Source organism: Hemiscyllium ocellatum, chromosome 25, assembly GCF_020745735.1.
Source record: "Hemiscyllium ocellatum isolate sHemOce1 chromosome 25, sHemOce1.pat.X.cur, whole genome shotgun sequence".
Lineage (NCBI taxonomy): Eukaryota > Metazoa > Chordata > Chondrichthyes > Orectolobiformes > Hemiscylliidae > Hemiscyllium > Hemiscyllium ocellatum.
The window spans coordinates 7,995,711-8,005,943 of NC_083425.1; positions in this window are offsets into that span (position 1 = coordinate 7,995,711).

A 10,233-nucleotide genomic window follows, 5' to 3' on the forward strand; every position below is an offset into this window, starting at 1 on the left:
GTTTGGAGTGTGGCAGAATTGTGGCAGAAGCAAGTGAGGGAAGACCCTGCATGCAGTCGTGAGAGGTTCATATCCTCCCCTCCTCCCCTGTGGCTCCCTCACTCCATCCCAGACTGATTCCACATATTGAATTCTTATGTCTATTCTCATAATTGCTCTGATTTCATCTTGAATTATTAATGCTATTTTAGCTATCCTTCCAAAGAAGAAATACCCTTAGATGGTCACTTCTCAGCCTCCTGCAGCCATTTCGCTGGAATTGTGAACATATCATACCTGTGTGTAACTATGTGTGCTCTCAGTTTGTCTACCTATTAGCAAGAACCCCCTGTACTCAGGCTCAATGTTTTTAATATATCTATTTTTGTACTCTAGCCATATTTGCTGCTAGCACTTATTTCCTCTACTTTCCACTTTTTCTTTCTATGTTTCTACCTTGTATTTCCGTCTTTGCCTCCCTTGCTCTTGTCTGCCTGCTCAGGTTCCTGTTCTTCGTCCACTCTAGTTTCAACCCTCCCTCACTGTCCGAACAAATGCCCCTGTGAGGACATTGTACTCCAGCCAACAGAGGGACCAATCTGTCCAGCTGACACTGGTTCTAACGTCTCCAGAATCAGTCTCACAGCCTCAAGAATCTAAATCCCTCCGTCCTACCCGATTCCTTGAACCAGCATTCATTCATTTATTCTACTGCTCCTGAATTTACCCGCACATGACACTGTGGGTAATCTTGAGATTTTATCTGTGAGGTCGTGCTTTCTAACGTATTTCCTACCTCCCTATATTCAGCCTGCAGGACCCAATCCTCCTTTTTATCAACGTATCAATGTCATTGGTCCTGACGTGGATCATCAATTCTGGCTGAACCCTCCCAGTGCTCAGAGTCAATAAACTGAACAGTTTGACCTGATTAAGTTCAACAATAACTCTGAACAATGTCTTTAGGATCAATGCCTTTGGCCTTCTTAATCTGCATTTAAACTCTGCAGAGTAGGTGAGTAGGATGTGTTCGGACAAGGAGAGAGTGCAGACTCCAAAGTGGAAAAACAGAAAAATCTAGCTGTGTGAATTTCTCATCAGCTGGTGGGTAATGTGTTTCCATGCATGTCAGGCCCCTGCTTAATGAATAATCAAATAACCAGTGCAGAAGGTACACTGTCTTTCAAACTGAGTGTCAATTATAAATGAAAGAAAATGCCTAAAAGTGGTGTAAACCAAAATAGCTGTTGTTGTCCTCAACCAGCTCAACCCCACACTTGACTGTCATTTATAATATAAGAATGTTAAAAGGAATTTTAACATTTTCACATTGTACTGAGTGTTGTAAAGGAGATACATGCACAGAGTCACTAAAGTTCAGAAGGAGACCAGTCAGCCCATCTTCTCTGACCAGCTCTCCAAATCAGTAAAGCATCTCATAGCATTCTCCTGCCTTCTCCCTGTAACCCTTCCTTTGCAGATGCCAGTCTAATTCCCTTCAAGATGTTTCAATACCCAATCCTGGCCTCAGGAACTCTGTCCAGCTCACTAATCCAAGCTAAGATTGGCCTACATTACCCCTGTGAGCCTCGGAGTACACAAATACATTTTGAAAGCCAACACAATAAGATGAAGCACAGGTGAAAAAAAAAATTATTTCATAAAACATTTCAAAAGTCTCACATGAATTAAGGATCTGTAGTTGTTTATCCTTGAGCGAACGGGATAAGGATCCTAACTCTGTATGAACACACTGCATCCATTTCATTTGGATGAAACTTGGCTGAATGCAAGGATTTAAAGTCACTTCAGATGTTTGAATTCCCTCTCCCCCCGTATGTATTCCAACCCACAGATTTCATGGACATGAAATGCAGTTTTAATAAGGCACTTACAGTAGCAGCTGATTTGTGTGGTTCAGTATCAGACCATTTGAGCCAAGCTCCCAACATTTCATCTGTGTGTGATTGTACTGATGGCTAGGCTGAACTCCCTGATTACACAGCACACATTTCAAAACAGGTGGCACACCCACACCAACCCTGCAGTGTGATTCTTCCATGATATCTCTATCTTCAGGCTGCCGGCATTGTAAATGCTGCCAGCTCCATCCAGCAGCAGCATGTCATTGTTGGACAAAGTGATAGATTCACAATCCCACACTGCCCCCTTGCCAGTGGGGCTCAACGGGTAGAGACTGTGATTCTTCCTCAAGCCATGAATCATTTCACTTCAGGCTGCTGGTGACTCACAATCCCAGCATCTGTATCGACCCTTTATCAGCCCACTGCATCCGCTCCTGGGTGTACAGTGCGTCACTTCACCAAGCTCCTTTTAAAAATACTAAAATAATCTTTCACCTTAAAATATCTCCTAAAGGCATCTTATTGTGAAATAATTCCAGGACACTCAAATCCCTTCCAAATGACCATTAATCTTAATATACAAGGCAGTGGTGTGTGCTAACAAATATCAAAATACAAGCATATTAGTGATATTTAATTTTAAAATGTGTTTGCGTCATAAGCTTTGCCTTTTTTTTTGGATTTTTCTTCAAATCCCTTTCTGTAAGATTTGCAACAAAAACAAAACCGAGAATGCTGTAAAATTCAACAAGTCTTACAGCGTCCGTGGGGAGAGAAGGAGAGTTAACGCTTCAGGTCCACCAGAGTCATCCATGAGAAACTCTGTTTCTCTACCCACTGATCCTGCTAGAGATTCTCCAGCATTTCCAGTGTTTATTTCAGATTTCCAACATGTGCAGTACTTTACTGGTCAGATATACAGAATTGGAGATGTTACGCCAAAATAGCTTTAGTTGCCTTTTCAAAAGAGATAATTGCAATGGGTTCACGTAGAAATAGGAACCTTACACACTGTTTGCTCAAGGATGGACCAGCAACAGATCCTTAATTCATATGCGACTTTTACAAAGTAGTGTCTTCCTTCAGCCAATGCTTTGTCTTGTATCAAGGTTTCCAGATATACAAATTTGAATTTCACTTACCTTCAGTTCCTCAGGAGCTTTCTACCTTCCACCACAGTGCCCAAGTTCCTCCAGTAGGAGCATTAGCAGTTCGTGTTGGTGAGCTTTTTGATTCTGAAAGACCTGGCAGCCCAGTGTGGATCTGCCTACACTCCAATAACACTTGGCAGACAGCAGGAATAGGGATGGGGTACCTTGGTTTCCAAGTCAAGGGCAATTGCAGCACCTCCATGTTACCTCTGTTTCCATGCAGTACATCTCTATGACTCTATGACTCTATGACTCTATAACTGGATGACTTGCTTTCAATTATGAGCTAAGCTGAAGGCGGTTAACTGCTCCACTTCCAGCATTATTTGGTAAACCCTGGAGTGGGGAGGTTATGTTTGTCCAGTTTCCCTGGACTGTGCACTACAATGTGAACAACTGACCCAATAAATAAGTGTCGGTGGGTGCCGGAGCACTACGTTGTGACATGATGCCATTTTAATTTCAGCACCGAGGTTCCGATTTCCGGGGCTTTACAATGTGAGGCTGTGGTGTAGAATCCAGTCAGTGCTCATCAAAGGGAGAGAGGAAATCCACAAGTTATCACTACTCCTGCCATTATCCCTCCGAGCAGCAAAAAATGTGGAAATCTGGAAAAAGATCATCTGAGCTCCTGTGCTCTCAAATATAATTGGAGCATGGTGACAGAGGAGCTGAAATTCATTTTGGAGTTAATTAAATGCAGTATTGTGGATTTCCTCTCTCCCTTTGATGAGCACTGACTGGATTCTACACCACAGCCTCATGCTGTAAAATCCCAGAAATCGGAACCTTGGTGCTGAAATTAAAATGGCATCATGTCACAACGTAGTGCTCCAGCATCCACCAACATTTAGCTATTGGGTCAGCTGTTCACATTATAGTGCACAGTCCAGGGAAACGGGACAAACATAACCTCCCCACTCCAGGGTTTACCAAAAAATGCTGGAAATGGAGCAGTTAACTGCCTTCAGCTTAGCTCATAATTGAAAGCAAGTCATCCAGTTTCAGGAAGGTTTGGTCTTTGATCATTGAGGTGACATAGGGATGCTGCAATTGAATTACCGCCTGTTCTATAGAGTTATAGAGATATGCAGTGTGGACCCAGACCCTTCAGTCAAACTAGTCCATGCCAACCATGTTCCCAAATTAAACCAGCCCCTCTTGCCTGTGTTTAGCCCATATCCCTCCAAACCTTTCCGATTCATGAACTTATCCAAATTGTCTTGTAAATGTTGTAACTGTACCTGCATCCATCACTTTTGGTGGGTCATTCCACACATGAACCACACTGTGTGAAAAGGTTGAATAGGAAAGATTTGGAGGGATGCGGGCCAAAAGTAGGCAGGTGGGATTGGCTTTGTTTGGAAACATGGTCAACACGGGACTAGTTGGGTCGAAGGGTCTGTTCCTGTGCTGTATGACTCTATAATCTGCTCGGTGACATCCAGTTTGGGCTCCGCCAGGACCACTCAGCTCCTGACCTCATTACAGCCTTGGTTCAACCAGGTGCAAAAGCTCTAAATTCCAGAGAGGAGATGAGAGTGACAGCCCTTGACATCAGGGCTGCATTCAACTGTGTGTGGCATCAAGGAACCATAGCAAAACTGGAATCAATGACATCAGGGGGCAAACTCTTGGGCTGTTGGCATCATACCTGACACGCAGGGAGATGATCGTAGTTGCTGGAGGCCAGTCTTCTTAGGTCCAGGACATCTCTGCAGGAATTCATCATGTTAGTGTCCTAGACCCATCCATCTTCAGCTGCTTCATCAATGACCTTCCCTCCATTATAAGGTCAGAAGTGGGGATACGTGCTAACAATTGCACAATGTTCCTCACCATTCACGACTCTTCAGATACTGAAGCAGATCATGTTCAACTGCAACAAGATCTAGACAACATTCAGCACTGGTTGTGAGTGGTCAGCACTCACTCACCTCCTGACTCCTCAAAGCCTGTCCACTATCTACAAGAAACACATCAGGAGTGTGATGGAATACTTCTCACTTGCCTGAATGGGTGCAGCCCCAACAATACTGAAGAAGCTTGATACTATTCAGGACAAAGCAGCTCCCATTTGATCGGCACCACAGCCACAAACATCCATTCCCTCCACCACCAATGCTCAGTAGCAGCAGTGTGTACCATCTACAAGATGCACTGCAGAAATTCACCAAAGATCCTCAAACAGCACCTTCCAACCACAACCACACAGAAGGACAAGGGAGAAGATACATGGAAACACCACCCCCGAAAGTTCCCCTCCTAGCCACTCACCATTCTGACTTGGAAATATATCACCATTCCTCCATCGTCACTGGGTCAAAATCCTGGAATTTCCTCTCTAAGAGCGTTATGGGTCATCCCACAGCACATGGACTGTAATGATTCAAGAAGCCAGCTCATCCCCACCTTCACAAGAACAACTAGGGATGGGCAATAAATGGGCATCTTAGCCAGAGAATGAATAAGAAAAGTATACTTTGGTTCCAAAAACTCTAAGAGACAGTGTTCTCCCAAACGAAGGTAGTCAAGTCCCAGTATCACCACAGCCTCACAGCTCACCATTTGATGGGCTGTCGAACAGCTAACAGTTTCAAACTACAGCCCAGACCTCAAGGCAAGTCACAGATTTTACTGAGAGTTGGTGAATAATTATTCAAACACACTTGGTTTTAGATTTATACAGCACGAGAAATAAACTATTTATTCTATATGCTTGTCAGGATAGATCCTGGTTTAACCCTTGCACTTAAATTCTTACATTTGAGAAGGTTGGAGAGCGCAGTGGCTCAGTGGTTAGCACTACTGCCTCACAGTATCAGGGACCTGGGTACGATTCCAGCCTTGGGTGACTGTCCGTGTGGAGTTTGCACATTCTCCCTGTGTCTGCGTGGGTTTCCTCCGGGTGCTCTGGTTTCCTCCCACAATCCAAAGGTGTGCAGCTTAGGTGAATTAGCTATGCTTGGGTCTGGGTGGGTTACTCTTCGGAGGGTCGATGTGGACTTGTTGGGCTGAAGGGCCTGTTTCTACACTGTAAGTAATCTAACCTAATACAGTGTTCAGGGATGTGTATGTTAGGTGCATTGGACAGGGGTAAATATAGGATAGGGGAATGGATCTGGGTGGGTTACTCTTTGGAGAGTTGATGTGGACTTGTTGGGCTGAAGGGCCTGTTTCTATGCTGTAGGGTTTCCATGAGCACTGTTACAGTCAGTGGTGGAGTGAGACTTGAAGCCACAATGTTGAGTCTCAGAGTCAACCCAATGCCAACTGAGCAATAGCTGCCATTCAGTTTATGAAGGCTCCTGTCACCTATGTCTTGGAATGGGGAGGCCTGAATCAATAAATGCCAGAATGTAATTTATTCCTGTTCCATAGCTTCAGCCAATGAAACCATTTGCATCATTGATATAGAAGGATTTCATCACAGTCAAGGGGAACAATTCATTTCAGCACCAGATCCCCAAAGTCTCAATCTGATTGTGAACACTGGTTGTGTGTTCATAGGTCCACTGTAGGAATCCTGATTTTGTTGAGATGCCCCCAGCAATTATGAATTAAATGCTTGGGTTAAAATATTTGGAAGGGAGCGAGCTACCTGCAGGAGAGTTGGCAGGAACCTGCGATAACTCTTTCATCAGCAGGAAAGCTCCGGTCTTTACCCAGGAGCAAAGACATGGGGAAGAAACTTGGCAGCAAGAGGTGAGGTTGTGGTCTTCAGCAGCACCCACCACCAAATCTCTCTGACTCTTTCATTGAGGGTCCGAAATCCATCTCCCAACACCATCCCCAAGCTCTGGGAGCCCATGAGCGACATCAGCGAGGTTTATTTATTATAGTCCCCCCATCCCCTGGTTATGTAATTACTCCCTGAAGGGTAATAATGGGAGGGGGGGCGCAGGTAAGCCATGCAAACACACTCTCACTGCAGACTTGATCGAGGGGGGTGTGGGAGGTGGTGGGGTTTAATTAAAAGCCCTCCCCCATCAAATTCAAGTCAGGATTTTGCCCATAATGCAGATGGGAGTTTAATGGAGAAAGATCTGAGAATGTGCAGCTTAGGAACAGACAAAGGATGACAATTAGCATGGTTCAGACTGATGAATGTATATTTGATACTGGAGCTGTTAATTGGGCCACTGAACAGCTTCAAACTCTCCTGTAATGCGTAAAATCTATCTTCCTAATTATTTCAAGTGCTTCCCTAAATAAAACCCAGAAACCTTCAGAATTTTGTTAACTCTGTATTTTTCTGGACAGAATGGGAACAATGATCAATCTTACACAAGCCCATTCCGATCCACTTTGCTTCTATAATTGTGCTGAAGTGTAGGTCAGTAAGAAGACCCAATACATGCATTCACCAGGGACATTCGACATTTAAACAGTCCCATGGGATCTTTAAATCCACCCAAGAGAACAGATGCGGCCTTTGTTTAACATCTCCTTTGGGAAAGGACATATGCCCATGATTGTCTGGCTTTGAGATGGAGCGCACTCTGAGCCCTAGATGGCCCAATTGGCTGATGTTATATAACATATTTTCTAGCACTCTCCTTTCTTCCGTTCTGCCTATTTCTCCCTTTGTCATGTGCCAACTTGTGTTTGCTTTGTATGTTTCATCACGTTACTAATAATGTAACAGCATTATTATTGTAGAATTGCTGAAACTCACAATTTCATGAAGGATTCATTAATTTTTTCAGTGTTGCTCAAAAGCATGAGAACAACAAGATGAATAATCTCTCCCTTTTCCACCCCAGTGAATCATGGGCATTCTTGCAACAATATAAAATCAACAAATGGGTCATGAAATTGCAAATGTTGGTGTTTTTATTCATGCCGTCTCTTACACATACACTCTCCTAACGAATGTAAAGATAATTATTTTAAATCTGCAGACCGGAGATTCCCTCCCACACTCCTGCTTGGTGAATATTGCTATTCAAATCATTGAGAATTCTCTCAGCTCTAGCAGCTCTGCGGCTGAGGAAGTCAGAGTGAATTGTCAGTAGACGAGTGAGAAGATTTCAAAAAAAAGGTCAATTCAAATTTTTTTATGTAATATTCTTTCTCTTTCTTTGCTCCATCACCAATTTTCTCCCAATCCTGCATGGGCAACAGGGAGCTCTCCAAATAGTTTATCCAAGGGGTCATCATTTTCATTAAGCTTTGACTATGAAATATTAACAGCAGAAATAGGCCATTCAGAGCAATTCCCCACCTGATGTTTAGGTTCCATGTAGCAACTAATCTCATCTAAATATCTTTCCATCTCTTTCTTTTCCTTGTGACCATCTTTTTTTCTGAAATACATCAGCATTGTCTTTGTCAACTTCTCCTTGTGGTAGTGAATTCCACATTGTAACCAATCTCTGAATTAAAGCAAAGATCATCAGCCAGCCAACAGTTGCCCCCTTCCACGCCAGGAGCAAGTCGATGCTCCAGTAAATGAGGCCATTGTGCATGGGATGCTCCTTTGTGAAGCTGCTCAGATGAGTTTGCTTTCGATGGTCAGACACATGGTTTGCTGAGTTCAAGGAGTTCTCCTCCAGCACTCCTTGGCAGCAGCAAGGGCTGGGAGTTGTATTGCCAGTCCTGAGAGACAGGCACCATCACAGCTGCATATAAGAGATCCTCCAGTTCACCCAACTGACGGATACACACACACACACGCATGCACACACACACTCACACACACACAGACCCACACACACACCCAAATAGACCCACACACACACGCACAGATCCACACACACACTCACACACACAGACCCACACACATACACAGACCCACACGCACACCCAAATAGACCCACACACACATGCACAGACCCACACACAGCCACACACAGCCACACAGACCCACACACACTCATATGCACACCCACACAGACCCACACATACATACACACACACACCCTTACACACATACATACACACAAACACGCACACCCTCACACACATACATACACACACACGCGCATATGCACCCTGACACAGACCCACACACGCACACCCATACAGACACACACACACAACACACACAGACCCGTGTGCGCACACTCACAAACACTCTCACACTCTTGCACACCCATGTCCTCCAGCAAACTAGCATCCCGAACTTTGAGCTGGCCATTCTCACACAGCAGCTGCAGTTTTGTGGCTGATTGAACCTGGCATGTGGGACACTGACCTTCTGAAGTGTACCCTCTGCTTCCAGAAGATGGTCTCGGATCACAGCTGGAGAGGTGTCTTCTTGAAGAAGATTAGCTTTGCCCTCAGCAGCTGGAGGAGAGGCCGTGCATACCCAAGCTAGAGGTGGCTCTGTGGCGGAGCTGATAATGATGACTGAGTATGTGACAGTAAGGAAAGAGCTTTACCAACAATACACTGACCAACAGAACCATTAACTCTCATTTTACCTTCTATCGCTTTAATCTTGCACTAACTTCACCTCTATCTCTTACAACCTCTTCTCTATCAAAAACCTCCATAATAGTGTCTCCTCACTGTAAAGGACATCAAGTTGTAGAAGGGTCAACCTCATGAAACCACCCAGGATTTGGGTCACACACGCTTCAGGGATCATCCATCAGGAAGTGAGGATAAATCTCCTGATTGTCCCTGCTGAAATATTAACAGCAGAAATAGGCCATTCAGAGCAATTAGGAGAAAGTGAGGACTGCAGATGCTGGAGATCAGAGCTTAAAAATGTGTTGCTGGAAAAGCGCAGCAGGTCAGGCAGCATCAAAGGAGCAGGAGAGTGATGTTTCGGGCATGAGCCCTTCTTCAGGAATGAGGAGGGTGTGCCAAGCAGGATAAGATAAAAGGTAGGGAAGAGGGACTTGGGGTTCCCCTCCCCCCACCTTTTCTCAGTCTCAACCCTCAGACTCAGCACCACCTTCTTGACCTGCAATCTTCTTCCCGGCCTCTCCGCCCCCACCCCCACTGCGGCCTATCACCCTCACCTTAACCTTCTTCCACCTATCGCAATCCCAATGCCCCTCCCCCAAGTCCCTCCTCCCTACCTTTATCTTAGCCTATTTGGCGCACCCTCCTCATTCCTGAAGAAGGGCTCATGCCCGAAACGTCGATTCTCCTGCTCCTTGGATGCTGCCTGACCTGCTGCGCTTTTCCATTCAGAGCAATTCCCCACCTAATGTTTAGGTTCCACATAGCAACTAACCTCATCTAAATATCTTTCCACCTCTTTCTCCTCCAGCTGTAAAACC